General features: G+C 38.2%; 1 long non-coding RNA gene across 1 annotated transcript; it reads left to right on the forward strand.

Annotated features, from left to right (window-relative positions):
• The first annotated feature begins 4,439 nt into the window (after positions 1-4,439).
• On the forward strand, positions 4,440-22,049 carry LOC120466762 (uncharacterized). The gene is made up of 3 exons (XR_005620029.2): positions 4,440-4,644; positions 7,372-7,485; positions 21,613-22,049. It is a non-coding gene; the product is annotated as an uncharacterized LOC120466762 (long non-coding RNA).
• The last annotated feature ends 503 nt before the right edge of the window (positions 22,050-22,552 follow it).

Raw genomic sequence — 22,552 nt, forward strand, 5'->3', positions numbered from 1 at the left:
CGGTACGCTCTGCCCTTTAATGCAACCTTTAAAATGTAGTGTCTCCTGATAGGTGGGTCATTGTGTTTTGAAATCTTGGACGGAAAGGATGCAACCAAACAAACGCTTAGACTATATGGCCTTGTGCTTTTTTGGATATTTTGAGTGCAGTTTTAAAATATCACTTTTAAGAATCACTTTACTGAAGCATAGAGACACATAGAGTTTAATCTAAAGGTCAGGAATTGTACAACACATTGACAGCTGGCTCTTGAAAGCTAGAGGTTTTTTTTTTTTTTTTGACACTGAGAACAACAAGGAAAAGTCGTTATATTTTCCATGGGAACATGTATTTGTATACACATGTATACACAAGTATCAATATGTTCATCATTAACTGTGCAAGCCCTCACCTCCTCTATGACAGGGGTGCTGATATCCTGCGAGCTGTGGTTTGCTTTATGTCGCTGGATTTCATTCAACTGCCTTGACTGACTTTGTAAGAAGTACCGGTCAATGTGAGGCCCATGTGCCGTCTCCCTCAAGCATTTCATTTTCCCTTGATGAACCTTCAAACCCCTGACCGGTGCCGCCTTGCTCCAGCCACAGCAGCCCGATCTCATGAAAGTTCGTATCTATGGCACGAATGTCATTTCTCGTGGCATTTATACGCCAAAAACAGTTTTTGCGTGTATTTGGCACGCGATTTTCGCGTACATATGATACGCACTCTTTTGCGTATAATACGCACGAACTCCCCCCCATTTGATGTTTAATGCTATACAAATCAGTCACAAAACATTAATTTTGTGTGAATTATATATAATATATATTGTCACTATCCACAATACATCTTGTGGCATTTTTGTTTTACAATATATTGTTACACGACTTGTGATTGCTTGTCTATCAATTAAAAATGTCAATGCACGTCCAAGCTGACTGTGAAATTTTGGTAAAAAAACAAAAACAAAATTTAACAAATGATACACAGAAGCCTTTCTTTTTACATATTTAACCACAAATAAACATTTGCATAGAGAACTTTCCATTAAAAGCCTTAAAACAAGACTCTACAACAATAAATAATGGTCTCAATCTATCGCAATACATAAAAGCATGAAAAATGGTTTCTCTCTGCATGCAAAAAGGGCAGTCAGAACTAATCTTTGAGTTTATTACAGAAATAAAAGCATTCAGAGCTATAACTCCATGTAAGATTCTCCACTGCACGGTGGCTTATATAGTGCTCTTCATTGTGGTCTAAAATCTCTACGAAGCCCAATGACATTACGCCATGGTGTATCACTCCTATTATGTGAAACTTATCTGTTAAAAACTCACACAATTTTTAAACACATCTTTCACATTAAATGAATCAGCACTGAAACCTATATCTTTCTTTTCCAAAAAAAAGGACCTTCATACTCAATCATTTTAGGTGACATATGGAAAGGGTCTTCTTTCCTTTGGTTTTATGACACCTCTGCAAAAGTCTTTGATGGTTTTCAACTCCTCCTCTTCAAGAACTCCACTTTATTAAAAGCTGATGAACCAACCTTAAAGATTTCAATCCCAACTTTTCTGCTGTCTTCTCAATATTGTCGAAGTCTGGTCCTGCAATATTTACTAAATCTCCCAGTGTCGTTATTCCTGATTTAATTAATAGTCCAGTATTTGCAGGAAAATAAGAACTGTTTACCACATTTTCAAAACGGGTTCCATAAATCAGTGGTTCTTGAAGTAACCAAACTTGAATTTTGTCTGATATATTAACATCAAACAAATTCTAGCTCTAGTCGCATTCTTGCCTCAAAACGCTCTACAGTCATTTGAAAGTGATTGCAGTACCAGTTTTGGCCACAATCTTGCATACGGCTAGAAACAGTTGCATAGTTGCATAACAGTAGAAACATCTCCCAGAACTGCACCTAGATATTTAAAACCTCCCATAGACTGGCTTAATTCGTTTGGGAGCTTTGGTGCACCCTGTAACCACTGTTCAACCAAAATCTCTTCAATTTTGGCCCAATTTACCTTAACTGAAGATAGTTTTGTATTTTTTCGTATATTTTGTATATTTTTTTTCTCAAACTCAACTTAACTGGGGGCCGCTGGAGCTAGAGTCTGTGTCAGGCTGGGCCGCTTCAAGTATACCACAAATAAAAAAGGTATTCAAGTATTCCAAAAAAGGAGCACAACTGATCCAGTCTTCTCAATCTTTAACGTTTCTTATCTGAACTGTTCCTCTGAATTTAAACATGAGCTGTCATTGAGATACATCAGGAACCATTTCAGATGATTTTATATCACACCGCATTTCACCTTCCACCAATACAGCCATTTCTTCCATTGGTTCTTCAGACCCAGACGGTCTAGACTCTATACAGTAGTCTGAGACACACTCTTATCCATAGCCACATCCACATATGCCTCATTTTCTACAAACTTTGAAACATTCAAACTGGAACCCTCAAAAGCTTCTGCAGATGTCTGTCATCTAACCTCTTCATCTTTTACAACGTCATCTGGGCATGTACGCCCCAAATGTCCTACTTGTCACAGTATGGGTTTGTGTTTCCCTGGTTCACCACTAGAGATCCTCTTGCCCCACAGTGTCAGTCACATTAGAAACTGCATTTCCCACAATTCTTGTCTGTTCTCATCAGCTGTCACCCGTCATGATTGTCTTGTTCTGTGTATAAATACCCTGCCTGTATCGTGTTTGTTACGGTGTCCTTGTTTTTCATCACACTACTTCTGAGTCCTGTGTTCTTGCCAGTGTTCTTTGTTTTTCATGTATGGATTGATTATTTGGATTTCGACCCTTGCCTGTACTGTTGTGAGTATGGGTAATCCTTGAATAAAGATACTGCTTTTATCCTGCTTCCTGTGTGTGGAATCGTGACACTACTCTACCACATCCAAAACATCAAATTTTATCAGTAGTTGCATAAATCAAGTAATCAAAATCATCCATTCGGAAATTAAATGACACTTCCATTTCACCATTATTCTTTAGTACTACAAATGCATAACGTGCTTCAAGAGTGGATTAACATTTTCAAGTGACATCTTTTTAATTGGTGAAACCAATTTTCCATAGTGAGATAGCATGTTTACTAAGAACTCATCCTTTACGAAAGGTGACGCATTTGACAAAGTCACTCTTTTAGACGCCATTGAAAGTGGAAGCACGGCCGTAAAAGTATAATTTATCCCTAAACCACACTCCACTAATTCATTAGCTATTTTCACAGAGCTCATAAACAATACTTTGGCATTATTCATTCTAGACGAAGTCAACAACACAGAATAATAACCTACCACTTCTCCTTCTGCTAAACAAACCTCGTCTATATTCACTGCCGAAATAGAAAAGTTTAAAAACACACCTCACCTGCACACTCGCTCTCACAGCCACACTCAACTCGTTCAGCCACACTCGCACATACGCACAGAGAGAGAGAGAGAGAGAGATGCTGTATCACTGAACCACTCACTCTTTTTTGAAATTACTGATTTTATCCATTCATCTGTGAGGTTACTTTACTCGTTCAACCTACATGTTAGAGGATAATGTTTGCGGAATTTCTTGTATTATGAAGGCACAACTTGCAGCAATGATTGGAAAAAAAATGTTCTTAGGCCGTGTGTCCACCAAAGCGTTTTTCCACGTGCATTTTCAATTGTTTTCAATGGGAGCGCCGCATTTTTTAAACGGCATGAGCGTAACGAGGCGCTGAGCGTTATTTTCACCCGAGAGTTCAAAAATGTTCAACTTTGGATAAAACGCAGCGCTCATCACTGTCACTTTTTACTCAGCCGTCCAATCACAGTGGAGGAGGGGCGGGACTAAACCACACTGACCAACTGCCACAACATTCAAACTGTGCTGCGGATATTTTGTATCATAGCAACGAAACGTCTCAACGGAAAACGCTCTCAAGCACCCAAAGCACGGCGTCTTCAGCAGAGCGTCTAGCGTTTTCAGCTAGCTAAAAAGGCTTAGGTGGACACACGGCCTTAAGCCATAATTCTAGTTCTGTATATTTTTGCCCTTGCCTTAGGAGTCCATAAACAAAAAGTCGCCCAAAGTTAAACGTGTTTTGTTAGGAACGCCACCTGCTGAGAAAAATACCCCATGGTCCTGTCTCATCATTTTGCCATATTTATATGACACTAAAGAGGCGTTCAGGACAACATCAGACATTTGTGGTGAAAATTGTAGCATTTCACACTGTTTCCGTCAGGAGTCATTTACCCAATTCCTTTCTGTTTTGCTTGTGATAAATTCTCAGGCAAGGCCATCCATCATTCTTCTCAGCAGCATGTTGATGGGACCTGTCGTGGATGGGCTGTTTTGCGAACTGTCTATATTTAACCAGCATGAGGTAAATATTTAGCGAGTTGTGTGACAGTATGCCCTGGAAAGCAGTGCACTCGCTATGAGCAAAAGTCAAGACATGGGAGCTGTCGGGGAACAAATGGCCAAACAGACTTGTGGTAGAACACGAACTATGAGACATTAGGCTTTACACGGCACTTCCCGAGGGTCAGGCTATGAAGACAAACACCCCAGCTGGAGGAAATCCTACCTTGTCACCCACCACAGCATGGCTCAGGATTGTTATGCTAGAGTCATTTAAAACTCACAAAGAAAAGGTATTGAGCTCTGCCACAGCACTGATGTTCAAGGGAAGCTTTTCAAATGGCAAACTTTTTATAATATGAAACTAAGGATGTTTTGGGTACAGACCTAAATCTGTATGATTCCAGAGTTTGGTTCATTTGGCTAGTGTGATTAGAAATGTGCAAAATATTTTGAAATCATATTGTGTAGTTGTGCTTGGAGTTTGGATTTATTTGTGATAGCCCAATAAAAACATGTCATACTGTGCAGACACATGCAAAAGCATGTGAGAAAACCACTTAAAAAATTATTTTAGCGTGCTGTAGTCAGTGTGCTTTTTCCTGTGAGCTTTTTGTTTTTCTTATCCATTTTCTTTGTGCATAGTAAAACCAATAATCTAGCTGCAGTTTTTTTAGCCAAATAATTTTGTCATATAAAATCCTTTACCAAGTTTTGGGTTTTGTTCTTCCCACATATTTGAAATATCATAGTATAATCAAACTCTGTAGCAGGGTCATTAAAAACAAATATCCGCTCTGGACAACACTGTTGCCCACTACTATATTTCATCAGGCAAATGTAGCCTATGCATGTGTGCAAATGATCAAATTCACTGACTGAGCTGTAAAGCGATGTGAACTTGTCCTGTAGCATTGTTTCCATGACAACCAAGTTACTGATCTCACTGCAACACAGGCAACGGTCAGAGGTCACAATGAACTCAAAGCAGCAAAATCTCTGCATGTATTTTTTTGTTACCTCAAACCATGTACATTATCATGTGGTAGCTAAATTATGTTTTACATTTAATTCATTTGTTACACATCTTAAATTAATCTGTTTTAATCTTTTGGTCATTACTTTAGAAAGCCATGCCACCTGAGATTGCTGAATCTTAGGTTATATGTAAATACATTACTCCCGGTCTCACTAGTCCATGTTTACACGGAAACGAATCTGAAGAGAAAACGCAAAAGTGGCTTTGTGTTATCACTTTTTATTCTGTGTTTAGATGAGCGTTTTGGGTGGGAAATCCGCATGTAAACGGTGACGCAAACGTGCGCGAAATTCAATGTAGTATGCACTTCAGGCAGCTAGGTGGCAATGTGGAGCACTACCACACAACAACACCAAGTTCGCGCGCCTGCATAGATAGGGCAGACTTTTTGCGTTTTTACCCTTTACACGGGAACGCGGCGGTGGAGCATTTTTAAGATTTCCACTCTGGAGGGTGGTTTCACTTTTTTGCATTGTTAAGCCCCCAAAACACTGTCGCAGTGTAAACGAAAGGCACATAAAATATTTTTACGTTTTCACTCGCGAGCGTTCTCGAGTAAACAGGGCCCTAGACTAAAATGCATGATTAAGCAAGGCAACTTGCACTGAGACATTTTAAAATATTATGTCTCAAGATGCAAATCAGTGACTTTTTCACGTTTATAAAAGCTAATTAAATGAGCTAAGGACTAATCATGGCTTAATCTAAGCCCTGTCAGTGAAACTGGGCCATAATCTTTTGTTTTTTGCAAACATCACACTTTAGCAAAGTCACATAACATGAATCAAAAACATTAAGTCATTTTCATATGAATATATATTTTTTTCACACATCTGCATCTGTCTAGATAATCAGGATATAATGCATGTTATCACAAGATTGCAGACGCCCTTTTAATTATAGTAATTTACTTAACACCTGCAAATTAAGTTGACTATAGAAATGACGAGAAATAAATAAGAGTAAAGGCACAAGCTATGTGCTTACACCTCTCAGGAGGAGGCAGTTCTGTGTCATATTAACACGGTTCAGGTTAATCTTATCTACCTTGGTAAAAAATCTAAGAATACTGCAGTTGAACTTACAGCTGGAAAGGCTTGTCTCATCAAATCACATAAGCAGTGTCGTCTTGTTTTGATTATCTTTCTTTGATGAGCATTTTTTTTTCTTACTAATGCTTAAACTGTAATTATCAGAATGTGTAGTATGATAATTGAGAATAATCCACTAAAATGGCAGTTTACAAACTGTGGGCCACACAATAGAAACAAGTGTTTAGCACAGAAAACAGTGCTAAAAAATAAACATAAATTTGTCTCTCCCAGATTCTCAAATTCAATTAACAAGGTCAAATGGGTAAAACCTGCACTTGCTGTTTATCTCAAACAATGCAGCACAAGGGTGTCACAGATCACACCAGTGTTTTCTGCAACGCTTTCCAGTGGTGGCCTTACACGCTTAGACAAACAGCACAGATTCAAACAAATTACTCTCGGTTCTTTAAAACAATCGTTCAAAAAGAATCAAACTCAGTCTGAAGAATCTTTCACTGAATGAACTCGAAATGAACTCAACCCATCAGAGCGGCCCACCAGATGAAACAATTTGCCAAAACTATGAAAGTAAAATATGCCAAGTTCAGTAAAAGACAACACATTTATTTTTTTGTGTTTTTCCCACAAGAAAAGAAAGAAAAAAGAAAGAAAAACAAGAAATTGGTGGGTCTCAAGATTGGTTATTCCTCAGGTGGATCGTAGAGTGAAAAAAAAAGGTTTTAAAGTCCTGTTCTGTCCTGTCAATGTCATGACTCTGAACATGATCTTAGTTTGCCAATGGACAGAAAATCTAGTCTTATACAGAACATTCTGACCTCTAAACTTTCTTTCTAGCACTTTTTACACACATTTCTCATTGTCAAACATTTGTTTTGTGTTCATCCTGTCAATTATATTCTCTTCCATTGCTTCCCTTGTCTCCTTAGAGAAAATACCCCTGCTGTATATAGCACAGAAGAGAGCTGTCCCAATTCATCTCCATCAACGGTTACAGTGATAATGGACTCTCGGAGAACAAGATAGCTTCATTCCATGAGCAGGTATTGGAAATCACTCAAATAGACAAACTAGCAAAGAGGGGTTGCATCTGTATAACCAAGGAGGATTAAATTCTTTAACCACAATATTACAGTGCTCTACATATACATAAAAACCATAGGATGGATAGAGGATTAGAGCCATTTAGGACTTGATCACTGGCACAAAACTTAGTCGTACATAAGAGAAAGATACTTTACAATCTGCAAAAGTTATTTCCCTTCCAAATACTGCTATGTCTAGCGGTACGATAAAGGGAGATGCTTCAGCAGTCTTTTAAATGACCCACAGGCATGGCAAAGTGGAGGCAAAAATGTATTATGGGCCTTGACAACAATCCAGTAGGCCTAATGGAGCATACACTGCTTTCCGCCAACAAATATATTCTATGTTAAGTGTATTTCTGCTTGCCCTAACATATATAGGAAAACAAAAGAGAAAGAGGACAGGTTTAAAACAAAACAAAAACAACAAAAAAGTTCTTATTCAGTCAGACACAATGGCAACATTGAACTTTGTAACCTCATTCATCTTGTGAATTGTTTGAGGTTCAGCACTGCATAAAGACTAAGAGGGGGTGATTCACTGGTTTAACAATTGGAAGGTGGTGACACTAAAGCTACAATAATCGGACTCTCTCTACACACACACAGCTAAATAGGGACATTCCATAGACATTTATTGTTATTTCATATGATATAACTATAAATTAACCCACACTCTTACACTAAAAGTTAACTTTCTGCATTTTTACATTTAACATTTTTTAAAGGTGTCATGACATGAGAAATGAGATATTCCTTGTTCTTTTGGCATATAAGAGGTTTCGTAGCATTTTATAACATCTTGTAAGTCTCATGCTTTTAACATCCCCCTCATTTACAAAAGGGGCATCAATGTAACCAAGCTACAAAAACGGTGTAGTTGGATATTGTGGGATTTGTGACGTCACACAGGCAAATACATTTGCATTTGACTGCCTCTAGAACAGGACATTGACAAATCGTTTTACACCATCATAACATAGGCTCCACCCACTGTTGTTTAGTCCCTTAAAAGGATAGTTCACCCAAAAAATGAAATTTCTTTAATTATTCACCCCCATCCTGTTCCAAACCCGCAAGACTTTAGTTCATCTTCGGAAACCAAATGAAGATATTTTTGATGAAAACTGACAGCTTTCTACTCTAAAGGATTATTAGGAACACCATTCTAATACTATGTTTGACCCCCTTTCAGCTTCAGAACTGCCTTAATTCTACATGGCATTGATTCAACAAAGAGCTGAAAGCATTCTTTAGAAATGTTGGCCCATATTGATAGGATAGCATCTTGCAGTTGATGGAGATTTGTGGGATGCACCTTGCTCTGTTCTGTGATGCATGTTCGTGACTCTCCTGTTTGAACTTGTTCATCAAAATGAACGAATGTTTTCTTCGAGTCATTTGGTTCATTCAACGAACGAAATGAACGAATTGACTCGGAATAGTGCTGAATTATGCAGGCTTGCAAAACCTCTCATTAACAAACAAAGTGTAGACACAATGCAAGTAAGAGATTAATTGGGTATTGTTGGCAGTTTCATGTATTTTAACAGAACTTTGTGAGATTGCGATGAACTGACAAAGCCACAGTGTTTTAGTGATTGTAAAGGGAGCGCTCTTGTCTGTGCTTTGAGGCTAGAGACTATATAATCCATTGAATAAAACTAGCAAACATTATCCATAAAACCTGATCCATAAACCGTTAGGTGAAACATATGCTTAGATACATGACAATATTTTCATGTACTAAAGCTTAATTTTATCTGTGTTCACTGAGAAATGATGTGTGTATGACTGTAAGGTGATGTTCTATTATGCCCAAATTACAAACAACCGAGGAGAGATAACTGTGCTCGCAAAAGAGGACACCTGCTGCTCTACTTCCCAGAATCCTCAGAGCAGGATTACTTAGGTAGCTCATCTACATACATCAATAATCCTGTTTTTTGCTCCAACACGCACACCACACAGGAACAGGCTCATATGCAACTAAACTGAAAAAAACATGCATTCAAGAACACATAATCCAGTCTGATATGTTTTAACTTGGTGCTGAATGTAGCCAACAAAATAGAAATAAAAATTAAGATTTATTAACACCTATAAATGTATTTATATATACGTGAAAGATTTCAGAAACCAGCCATAAAGAAAAAAATCCGCCACTGTTCACAGCTCAGAAAATACAGCAGAACATGAGATAATGTCACCAGCCACAGGGAGACTGCAGCAAACACAAATGTTGCTACACTGGCATCCTATATTTCATCTCCCAGGGTTGAAACAGTCACAGAAGTAGTAAAAAATGTGGAAAAGGGGAGAAAAAGAATACAACACCCTGGAGCTAGTTAGAAAAACACCAATAACTAACATCACAAGTTGAATAATGAAAACCGCATAATTTCTTTGGCCGTTTTTTTAATTTTATTTATTTATTATTATTATTATTTTTATAGGGGGCGGAGGGGGGGGGGGGGGTGTTCACTGGACCCATCCATCGCACTCCTGTCTATGTTTGAGCACTCTAGTGTGCACTTTTATAAAAACCTCAAGTTTTTTCAGACAGAGTGAGAGGCTGTCAGTATTGCCATAGCCAAAGGATGCACTCTGGAGCGTGACAGGCTGACTAGGTGCTCTGAATTGTTGACAAGGAAAACGCTGTTTGCTTCCGGTGTTGGACAACATCAAATAAATGGAGGTATTTTGCGGCAGAGTAGCATTCCGAGGCTGTCCGAGCCGGGTGGGTGAATGTGGTCTGACAGAGGGGCACTGAACGCACTACCCTTGGGTGCTGCGTAATGTTCTCTTGTAACATTTTAACTGATACATGCACTAAAGCATCAGGACATCCAGGGGACAGCATTTTGTTTCCTCACAGCTACTTGTGATGGCAAGAAACTTGATGGTTACTTAAAGGCATATTCCAGGTTCAGTTCTGATTTAAAAATGTGTCCCATTCATTTATTTATTTATTAGTTTGTTTCAACTGATTTTGACTTATATAACTGAGGATGATGTTAATAATGTGGAGCTTTAATTGCATAAAAAAGCAGAAATGAAATAAATTAAACAGAAGCGTTTGTGATCTGTGAACATCTACATGCACCCAAATTCGACACACTTCCTTTAATGCAAGTTGATATTCTGCCATCTAGTGGCACAAGCATTATTTGTCATCTAAAATTCCTTCAATTCTCTCCCTTAGTCATAAATAAATAAATATCACCGTAGGCGGTCTGGCTTTGAATGTATTGATATTTTAATCCGATTCAATCCCTTAAAACCAAATATTTCCCTCTGTATACAAAAAAAGCAACCTACACTACCATAATGAGAGGATAGTGAGAAAAGTGCTGCTTCATTAGACCCAAACCGTTTGATTGTTGGGGAATAAATAACTAACTAAGGGGACCAACCTTGACTCCCACCCAATCCACACATTTCCCATCACATTGCTAAAAATACCATTCTACTCAGTGTAGAGTCCCAAATCACTCTGCTGGTCCAGAGTAGAGAAATGTTAATTCCAAATCTAATGCATGATGGCACTCTCTCCTCTCCATCGAGGTGCGATTTACCCCGTGTGAAAGCATCCTGACAGCCCCCTCCATCATCACACCTCTGTGACCAAATCTATAGGATGCTCAAATCTCCTGGTCCCTGGCTCATTCGCTCTTTCCATTCCTCCATCCGCAGGTAAGGCTGTATCAGACTGTATCACTCAGTCCTCTGAGAATAACAGCCCAGAGAAACAAAGGTAGTCAAGCCCACTGGGACGCGAGTGCGTGGAATACGGGCTCTTGGGTTGTTGGATGCTGGTGTTCATTAATTAGCACGGACTTCAATCATGTAAAATAGTACCTAAGGCTGCTTTTATTTTAGACGAGATCTGCTGCGCAAACACATTCAGGGCAAGCCGCACGCAGTTATTGCAGCTACACTAAAACATTTATTCATTTAGTTTGCAGCCGCTTATATCCAGAGCTATTCATTGAGCAGACGATATGAATGAAAAAGCTAAATAAAGCCCAAAAGTGCTTGGATGCTACTCATAGACTGTAAAGTTCATTTGGAAGCCTATCGAGATGCCTTTTTAAGCCATTAAATCAACGTGGTTCAATACTGCGGAGCTCTAGACTGCATGAAATCCACCAATTCACGCTTTTGCCTCTCTAGTAATCCTTGGTATAACACTTCATGGAGAGCACAGACTTAAGTGTCTGAAAGTTTGCCAATTCGAAATGCCATTTGAAAACTTTTTTTTTGAAACCTTTGGGAGATTTAGATGAGGAAGGGCAAGGCTGCTGATTTCTTTTCAACACGACACATTTTTTTTTTTTTTTCATTTTAATTGCATTTTAATTGCACGTGTCATGCAACTGCTGGTATGGCTAGGGGGCAGCCTTATTTCCCCCCTCTCTTTAAACTAGTGTTTCTGTGTTTGTGGAGTGCAAGAGAGGACTGGGGCCACACACAGTAATGGATTCCCAGCTCGTCCTGTACCATGAAGCCAAAAGTGATTTGTCAGATTGTTTCAAGGGGCAAGAGTTTCTCTGCTCATTTAATCAGTTTCTTGTTGTTTGGTTTGGTAGCTGTAAAAAAAAGTTTTTTTTTTTAACAAAAAAAAAAAAGAAAGAAAATAAAAGTTAGCCACATACTGTTCATGATTTATCACTTTAGATGAAAAAGTCAATCACTGTTTAAATCACTACAAATTAAAACTACAATTACGAAGATAATGAAATTTAGCTTTTTGCTTGTAAATTATACTGTATGTTTTTTGTTATTTAAACAGTATTTTATGGTAATGTACTGTGATACAGTAATATACTGTAAAATGTTTTATTTTTATCACTTATTCAAAAGTTATTGTCTTTCTTTTTTTTTAATGAGGGCACATGCCACATTTTTTGCTGCCTTCATTAAAATATTTAGCCAAATTAATACCTTAAATTAAGATTACTCTGGTTTTATTCTTAGGGGCTTAGATAACTTTATTAACAAAGGAGAACATCTGATCAAGGTAATTACCCAATGTTAATTATGGTTCTTAATCACCCTGCTAATTACGGGTACCCTTGCTGGTTCAATCTAAAATCAAATTGTGCTGCCTTGAAGGTGTGGCAATTCGTTTGGCGAATCTCCATCTAAAGCAGTTTTCCAGCACACTCAGCAGTTCACCTGCTGAGGAAGAGGGGGATGAGGGGAAATCAAGTACAGAAGGCCTATTTTCATTATCTTACTACTCTTGGTTCTGCATGTCTAATGTGCATCATTTTACCTTCTGAGGAATCCTGGAGTGTGTTGCCAAGCAACATGCACATGGTATGGGGCGCATAGAGGTTCACTAGTTTGCCTTGTATAATAATCCAAACAAGCTGAGCAGTCAACAGTATGACACTGACTAAATGCAAAAAAGCAAAAGCTCCTTTGGTACTTGTAAACCGCTTCGCTGCTAAACACGGACATGTCTGCTAGAAGATATTTTGGGAGTGCATAAAGGAATAGTTCAGCCAAAAAATGAAAATCCTGTCATTTATTCTCCCTGCGTCGCCCCAAACCCGAACGGTTTTTTCTTCTGTGGAACACAAAAAGACTTTTTTCAAACATTTTCCTATACAATTATTCCCCATGAGGACTGAGGGTTTCAAACAAGAGGCACCCTAAAGTGGGCCATATGACTAGTTGTACTGTGTGAAGAACAGAATGTAAGTTTAAATCATTATTCACTAATAAAAACTTTACCATCCAATAAGCTGTTAACTGTTGTGACTAGGTGACAGATTGAAGAAGGAATCATTCAGGATGCATTTGTGAACAGAATCAAACAAATCAAAATAATGATTCATTCACAATAGCACTGTGATTGCATGGAAAATAATTACTCTTAATTGATTTAAAATACACACTACTATTCAAAAGTTTGGGGTCATTAAGACTTTTCTGAAAAAAAAAATATTTATAATAGGCCTCTTAATAATAAACTGTTTTCAACATTAATAATAATGTTTCTTGGGCAGCAAAACAGTACAGAATGATTCTGAAGGATCATATGACACTGAAAACTAGAGTAATGATCCTGAAGCACTCACAAGAATAAATAACATTTTAACATTTTACATTAAATTTTAATTCGTAATATGTTGCAGTATTATTGTTTACTGTATTCTTGATCAAATAAATGCAGCCTTGGTGAGCATAAATGGTTTCTATCAAAAACAATCTTCCCAACCCCACACTTATGAACGGTAGTGTAATTTTTCAAAAAAATTCTTATTGTGTTCCTTGAAAGAAAATCGTGAGAAAGAACATGAGCAGAAGATTTTCGTTTGTGCATTAACTATTGCTTTAACACGAACCTAAGAGCCGTTCTATGAACATTAACACGTTCAATCCACATGCTGAAAATTTAATAAACAATGTGCAAAGTCAAAATGACAAAAACACATTCACCCAAATTCTTTAATTATGAATCATATCTGAACTGTGCAAGAATCACAATACATTAAAAAATAGAGAGCACAGATTACTTACTTCAAGAATGACATTCAACTCAACCCTAAAATATCTAACTCAGTTAATAGTTCAAGCAGCAAAAAGACTGAGGCTAGAGGATGAACATAATTTACAGCTTTTACCCACATTCCACAAGGACTATGTCAAGGAGAGCTCCATTGCATGCCATTTGCATACATTTCTAAATGAACAGAGTTTTGTAAAAATTTGGCCGAGTGTCAAAGCGAAGCATGGGGGTTAGCGAACACTCATCTCTCAGAGCTCCCGGTTCGTGACAATCTGGCCACGTCTCATCCGTCAGTTTCCTGGGTAAGAAATGAACCAGCCTGGGACACTAGCAGATTGCTGGAAGCTGTCCAAATTAATTATAAGGCCTCTCAGAATACAGAGAGCCTACTAGCCTGTGTGCGTCTCTCCCTGTGGCAGGGACAATCGCTCTCGAAGTTGGCAGACACGTTTAATCGAATGATCTCAAGCAACAGAAGTGCTGCATTGCATGATTTATAGAAGATAATTTCAGACCTTACCTGCTGAATTTGTAAACATCATCAGTCAATCCTTTCCAGGCTAACAAATAGCTGCCATTTAAAAATATGACTATTAGCATAGAGGCACGGGTTAATACTGTGGATCATAGCCTGCAGAGAAGTGAGTGGAATCTGACTGTAATTGATGAAGGGAACTTGTTGAGGGGGTTTAGGTCTGTAACTGACAATGTATCTGCGGACACAGACCTTAGTTGGGGTAGACAGCATATTAAATTTGATGTGAAATACAACAAGGCCATGAGGGATTGATTTACAGTCTGTTCAATGGGATGGATGATGTACAGTGGTGTATAAAGTAAACAATCAAAATAAAGTTCCAATTGACAAAAGCATTAGTTGTGACTAAGTTCAATGGATAACAAAAATGAATTAAAAGAAAAATAGCATATGACAAAGGACCTTAAATGTTAATAATGTTTTTACTTTTCTAATTTTAGTTAATGTGTAATGTTGCTGTTTGAGCATAAACAACATCTGCAAAGTTGCAACGTTCAAAGTTCACAGCAAAGGGAGATATTTGCTTTTAAAGAAATCGTTTAAGGACTACAACAAACGGCTGGTATTCACTACACAACATTGCTCTTAGTTCACACTACATGATTTTAAGCCCGATTTAATAGATAAATAGAGCCAACAACGCATCAAAGACGCTCGTAGACGCATCGTCGAGCCCATAAAAATATCCAGCATGCGAGAAATCCAGAGCTGTCGCACGACTCAACCTTAAGTGATGAGCTACAGCCAATCAGAGCAAGGCATGGGGTTTTTTCTCTAGTTTTTTTTTTTTCTCAGAGCAAATCATTGCGCAAACAGTTTCAGCAGTTTCTATCTGACGTTCATATTCACGAGTTGTGTTCTTCGTCTTCTCCGCTGATTATTGGTGCGCGTGCTGTTTCGCGTCATCATCGGTTCGTTTTATCACGTGATTTTCCAAGACAAAACGTGGTTTGTAGACAAGATAGAATCGTTGGGTGACAGAGTTGGAGTCAACTCGTGTAAGTGTGTTACCTCCTGTTACGGATCAACACAGAGAGCAAGTCATGTAGTGTGTGAACCGCACAGTTCAGCCCAACGTTTTAAAATCGTTTAGTCTGAACTAGGCTTTAGTGACATCACCAGTGACATCAAATAAAACATTTTATTTAAACATTTTGAAATGTTATTTAACAACTGAAACTTTGTTTGTCAGTCACCATGCAGATTTGGATACTGTCATTCAGAATCACAGATTATTCATTTTGTAAGTATGACCAACGCATTCTCATCCTTTAACGTCATATAGAACGCTATATGCAAAAACGCCGCTATACTACGCACATGGTACCCGTTATCGTTAATATAACACGCTCTGTGAGGGCTAAGTTTAGGTGTGGGGTAGGGTCTGCGTGTCATATTCACGCTAAAGGATTGATGACGTCTTAGCATGTTATATTAACGATAAAGGGTGCCATGTGCGTAGTAGAGCGCCGTTTTTGCATATAGCGTTCTATATGACGTTAAAGGATGAGAACGGGCTGGTATGACCAACATAAGATTTTTCACTGGAAAATGTCATCTACTAGTAAGAAACATCGACTTTTGTTCTGGTTCAATGTTAACAACGTCAGCATTGCGTGACTACATGTAGTGTCCTTCCAATATGTATCCTTGTTTTCGCATGGACCGATTGCAGTCTCTTTTTTTTCTGTAGTCTACTCCCAAGTCCGAACGAAGTCTTTTGCATTTTACAACGGGTGAATGTTTTCACTGGTGATAGTCATTTGAACCTTTCTGGATCCGCCATCAAATTGATAAGTTTAATTGTATCAAGTGCTGTGAGAAAATGTAATAAATCTCCACCTCCAACATCCTCACTCACAATATAGCCTATAGCCAAGACTCCTTCTTTATGTGTACAGATGTGACGTAATGACGCAAAGACATGCTCGAATCTCCTGCGGAAATCCACCAGTACCACTGAAATTAAAAACATTATTACAAGCTTTCCGCTTTGAATCGAGCTAAGGCAAGCAGATCGTTTTGAACATTGGCTGGTTATGTATTTTTTCAAATATGTATTTTGGATCATTTTTAAACCCCCCAAAAAAAGCTACAAACTGCAGCTTTAATGCTTTAATTTTAAAGTAGTCCTAAGTCCCAAAGTTTAAAGTAGCCCCAATTTTAAATGTTGCTTTTTTTCATATACTAGTAAATATGCCTAACCAATGCTTGTATGCCTAACCAATGATATGTATGTGTTGTAATAAATGTTCAAGAAGAAAAAAAGAATCCCATCAAATTTACATCAGTGCAATAAGAGTGACCCTTATGTTGACAAGTCAAGACAATGAATGGATTAGCATGGACTAATGCAGGGCAGTTTTTATCTGTACACTATATGCTGCTCTGAGTGTTGTGTTTCTCTGTGAAGTGATACAAAACCACGTGAGCTGAGGAACCGCAGCTGAACACAGCTTCAGCAATTCAGGGCTGACAAATGATAAGTAATTGACTCAGGAGCTAGAAATCAGACCCAGTGGAAGAGGAGTTGTCATTCTGAATACTGATCAGCTTATGTGATTGACATCTAACAACACAGAAAAAGCCCAAAGCACAGAGGGTTTTCTTCTTTGACCAAAGAGCCTTTTTTTTTTTCATTTTTGGTTAATGCATTTCACTTTACGAAGCCATATACCCAAAACAGCTTGTTTTCCACAATAGCATGCCAACACAAAGAAAAAAAAGACTTTGCATGCAAGAACTCTACGCTGTCCCTCAGCTCACCATGCAATGACAGAATTGGCCAATTTCATCACCTGCCCTCCGCGGTGTTTACACCTCACTCACCTGACAGGGGAAAGAGGCTAAAAGTGTTGCTTGGCCTTTAGGCCCTGTTTACACTGGTATTAAGATGTGTTTTGGTCAATTAAATCACAAGCAGACATGTCCGTTTACACCTGTTGATTTATCCTCTCTCTTTTGTCCACTTTCAACCACTTCTGTCCGGATATCTTCGAGTAGGGTCTTTTCAGATCTTTCAGTAAAGGACAAAATAAACTTGCACAATTTACATATTATCTTTTCTGCCCTGACAACTGCAAGGACCACGCTGAGCGTTTTGATTGCACAGTAAACATCAGGAATGGTGAGAGGATATTGCGCTTAAACTTGGGTCTTCAGCCAACAAAGTTTAAATCCTATCTGGCAAGAGCACTTTCTATAATGCTTAGTTAGCTTTATGCCAGGCGGGTTGACTACCTCTGTAAGTGGACAAGCTCAAAACATTTTAGATCCCTTTACACCTGTTCATCCACTTGTAATTCGATTGACCAAAATTGTTCTTAATACCAGGTGTAAACAGTGCCTTAGTGTTTTAACAAAACAGAATTTAATTAATAAAATTAGTAGTAACTAATTTCTAGTGACTAGTAAATTAAAAATAAAATTTAATAAATAAAATGTTCTAATAAAAAGTATTCTACACCACTCAAATGAACAGTACTGAACTGTTGCGATTCAATATCTGATGATCTCATCATCTCACAACATTTCCAAATGTTGAAATGGTTTATTCAACATTTCCTCAAACAATGAGGTATAAATAAGATGTCAGTTGTGGCAGTGGTCTTTGTGGGAAAACACTGCCTTCATATAGCCTACCTCTCCACATTCATCTGTCCTAGAGCAAATTGGCTGCCACCAGGGTTGGCAAGGATCATCCTGCTGTAAATGAAGACTGAGCCAACATAGACGGGCCTATCAATTTGGCCCCAGACTCTCGGGGACCTTCCAGTCCCCAGACCTGCCTGCTTCAACCCTCACCACTATTAAAAGTATACGCGATTCAACTATGGCCAAGGGAAATATTTAACCGTAGTGCTGTCAAAGCGAAGACATGTAAAAATTAAACCCCTGCTCTTCCAGGGCCAAAGATGAGAAAGTTGAAGCCATTTACCGAAGTGGAAGCAGCAAGGCGTATTACCCGGGAAACTGAGTGGTTTGTTTATTAGAATAGTAGTACGGGTCGACATACCTGTCAGCGGATTTTCCATCTCACTTGGATTAATGTTCCTCTTGTGCGTCTGCATCTTCATCATTTTGTTATCCATTTAGCTGCTTTATGGCTGTTGGTAAACAAAAACAAAGAGCTACTTGATTTCCACCACTGAAGAAATGGCTGTCATCTCAAGCACTGACATAAACAGTGTAATAATTGAAGTGCTTTGTATGCTTTGACTAAACAAAACTCAAAGGGTACTGGCCATTGGACACACTGGCAGCGGGGGAACAATCTTCTATTTGCTTTGATTTGTGTAAACCTATTTAGCTGACAAACCACCTGGACCAATTGAGATCAATGGTTTAATCCAAATGCTAAGTGTTCCTCGCTGTAAATGCATGTTAATAATTATGGTGGCGAGGTGTCATTATATTCTTGTAAGGTGTCTCGAGGGATCCGGCTCCAAATGAGAAAGCTTTGTCTCAATTATGGGCATTTAAACAGGGGGAGTTCGAGATAAGGTGAAATAAAAATTACCCTATAAAATACTGACAAACAAATTGCATAATATCAGGGGAAATGTATCAACAATCCTCTGAAAAGCCTGCCTCCCACAATGTTTAATTTTCATAACTGCGGGTAAAGCAGTTTCGCAGTCTCTGTGGATAATTTCACACGCTTTTGTTTAAAATCTAATACGGTGGAAAATTACCTCCAGTACATTCATTTCCCCCCCAATCCTGCCATTTGAGATGAGAAGAAACAGGTGGGTTTTAAACTGAAGCTTGCCTGAGATGACTAGTGCAAGTCATTTCCATTTTGAGAGGTTTCTTTATTGCTCTCTGTTTTGTTACATCTGTTTTCCGCCATGCTCCTTCACCTTGCCTGAAGTATCTTTGCGACATCGGCTTGTTCAATTTGTATTCCTAAATTACCGAGCATACCATCGCAGGCTTATGACTTTCTGAAAACTGAAACACACCTGCAGCGAACCAGAACAAGGAGCAATCGTTTCATCTGTGTTTTCATGTTCGTTCACCTTTTTAACACCGAGCTTTAATTGTGTAATAAGAATAACAAATAAGAAGCACCGAGAACATTTAGACAACAGTATAAATTACTTAAAGTTAGATTTTTCTAAAACAAATTAAACGCATCCTTCACAATTAAACTAACTGAAAATTAGGCAGTTTAGTATAGTTTATTAGTTTGTAATGACGTGGTCAGTACCTTTTGATAAAAAAAAAGAGCCGCTTTAGTCTCTGCGGCTAATTTCCAGCTGTCCGCGCCAGTTGTCAATATAACGTCAATAAAAACAAAGTAGTCAAGACGCACGTTGTCTTCCCAATAAGAGGGGATTTATGTTCGCCATTTCAATGCGGAATTTATGTTTGGGGTAATTTCGCACAGGCCAAACGTTAGGTGAGAGAAAATGATACGTTATTATAGCCTATAGTCATTTTGCGCGCAAACTCTTATTGCAGACATTCTTATTGCTTATTTGCAGATGGATAGGCCCTATTCGACGCGTTGAAAGCTGCTTAACGTTACTACATGTGTGAGGTTGAGCTGTGCTTCACAATAACGTTACAGCCGGTCCTTTTTTTCACTAATATGATGCTATTGCAAATAAGAACATTTTTTAACATTCCCGTGCAAATACCATAGCCTAGTTATTATTAAGTTATTAAATGGACCTACCTGTATTGACGGTTATTTTCTAACTAGTGTAGAGTGAAACGATTCACTTCAAATAGCACTCGGAAGTTTGAATCGTTTTGCGAACGACACGGTTCAAAAACTGATTCTCTGAGTCTCCATTCATTTCATTCACAAAATATCACCCTCTCCACTAGATGGTAGGCCTACATCAAATGATAACAATAATTGTCATTTTTGATAGATGGGTATTACAGTTAGGCTACATTTTTAGTAGCTATAGGTTATGTTTTTACAGGAAAACAAAACTGTTGCAAAACAACAAATGTCTGCCTGAAATGTATAAATACATATCAAATGTCTGTTGTAGAACAGCATCAGTTCTGAAAATATCTGTAAGAGCTCTGGATGAATTATATAGCCTATAGGCCTAGCCCACTGTTCAAATGTAATTTCTCATTTGCACACACAACATGACACATGTGTCAAAGGAAAACGAAAAAAAAAAAGCAAAAAAACAGTGCCAAGAACAATTTGTTCTTCTGCAGGAAGTGGTTTTGATCAGCAGACCAAATCACACTTCATCTCAACTGTCTGAATGTGAAACTATATAGCCTCACTGAGGAAACTCAAATCCCCCTAAAAGATCACCAAAAGTTCCCACTATAATAGGCTTGTTTCACCACATCAAGAAAAACAGAAAACAAAAACGTTTTAAAAATTCATTATTTTGTCATTCATTATTTAGAGGCAGCATCGGCATGATTGATTTGCAGACTTTCTCTTCCATTTTTTCTGCCTAATTAGCCTTTGGGCACTTGGTCACAATAATACAAGCCATCTTTTGTTTCCTGTGGCAGCCTTTACTCTGAGATCCATACCCACACACATGGGAATACTAGGCTACATGTCACTAGAGAGCATCTCCCCATCATGGCTGCAGGGCAGGAGTGGGGCCACACGGTGGAACCGCCACCATCCCTCTTACTGATTGATGATCTGGAGAGCAACAATAAAACAAGGAGGAGGCCCAATTATTCTTCTGAGGGAAACTGGAGAAAGTATATGTTAGCCTTGACTGCCGGAGAAGTGGGTGTGGGAGAGAGGAAAAGGAGTCTGGCCTTAATGCAGCAGATTGCTTCTCACCAAAACCCAGCCATCTTTAACGAAAGTCATGGAGAAACAGATATATAGACTAATCATTGTCAGATTTTACAGCCTGCAAAAGTGGCTTTTGATTCAGTTTAACCGTGGACATAAAAAGCATACAAACACACCCCTGTTAAAACAACTGGTCTTTGTAATGTACAAAATGAATGTGAAAATGAAAAAGTAGAGTCAAGATGTGGCAAAATGATAAACTCCTATCTCCTATCTTTACAGTGGTACAGTCTTGCAGTGCATGCAAAGAAAGCTGGAAAATTTAACATCATGAGAACATCTGAACACCCAGAGGAGAGAGAACACAAGCGCGTTCGTGAGCAGTCTTCACATGAAACACTGTGATTCATCAAACTTTGATTAAATCACTGATATATGCCATCTCTAATAGCACTCAACAGATTGATCACAGATTAGACCTGGAATCTGGAAGTCGCTTGACATATGCTTTGATTTAAATTCAATCAAAAGAATAAGGGGAAGATTGAGGATCCTGAATAAAAGTGTTTGGAGTGCCACCTGGTGACTGTTTACCAAATTGGTTTATTAAATGTAAATCTTGACAGGGTCACTGTCAGGTTACTACTTTAACCCTTGTTCTCTGTTTTGGGAGCCCTGCCTGTAAGACCCCGAGGTCATTTTAATAGCTCAAAAAGCATACTTAATTAACATTTCAATATACATTTACAACCTTTCATTTTGTGTATATACATAATACATTATTAAAACACAAATTTAATTTTCAAATGTCATCCACATTAACAAATAATACATGAAATGAATTCTCATGCTGCCTTTCTCTGTTTGGTGCATTTTAAGAAAATGTAACATTTAAATGACTTAAAATAACTATTATTCATTTTTATTAAACAATATGGGGTCAGTCGTCTTAAGAGAACATGAGAGTTTATTACAAATCACTCTAAGATTTTCATATCAGTTTTGAACCCCAAAAAAAGGTAAATGTAATGGTTCAACCAACACCATACTCTTCCATCAATATGAATTTAACCATCATAAGGATGCATAATCAGCCTTCTTTCACAGATGGCAGAGCACATGTTGTTTTCCGTCTGTGCGTCTGCATTTGTGTGATGTGTTTATTTTGGGAGAATTCAGTCACATTTTGTGAAGTGAATCACATACAACTCCACTTTGTCTT

This window comes from Pimephales promelas, chromosome 7 (assembly GCF_988280905.1).
Source record: "Pimephales promelas chromosome 7, fPimPro1.hap1.1, whole genome shotgun sequence".
NCBI lineage: Eukaryota > Metazoa > Chordata > Actinopteri > Cypriniformes > Leuciscidae > Pimephales > Pimephales promelas.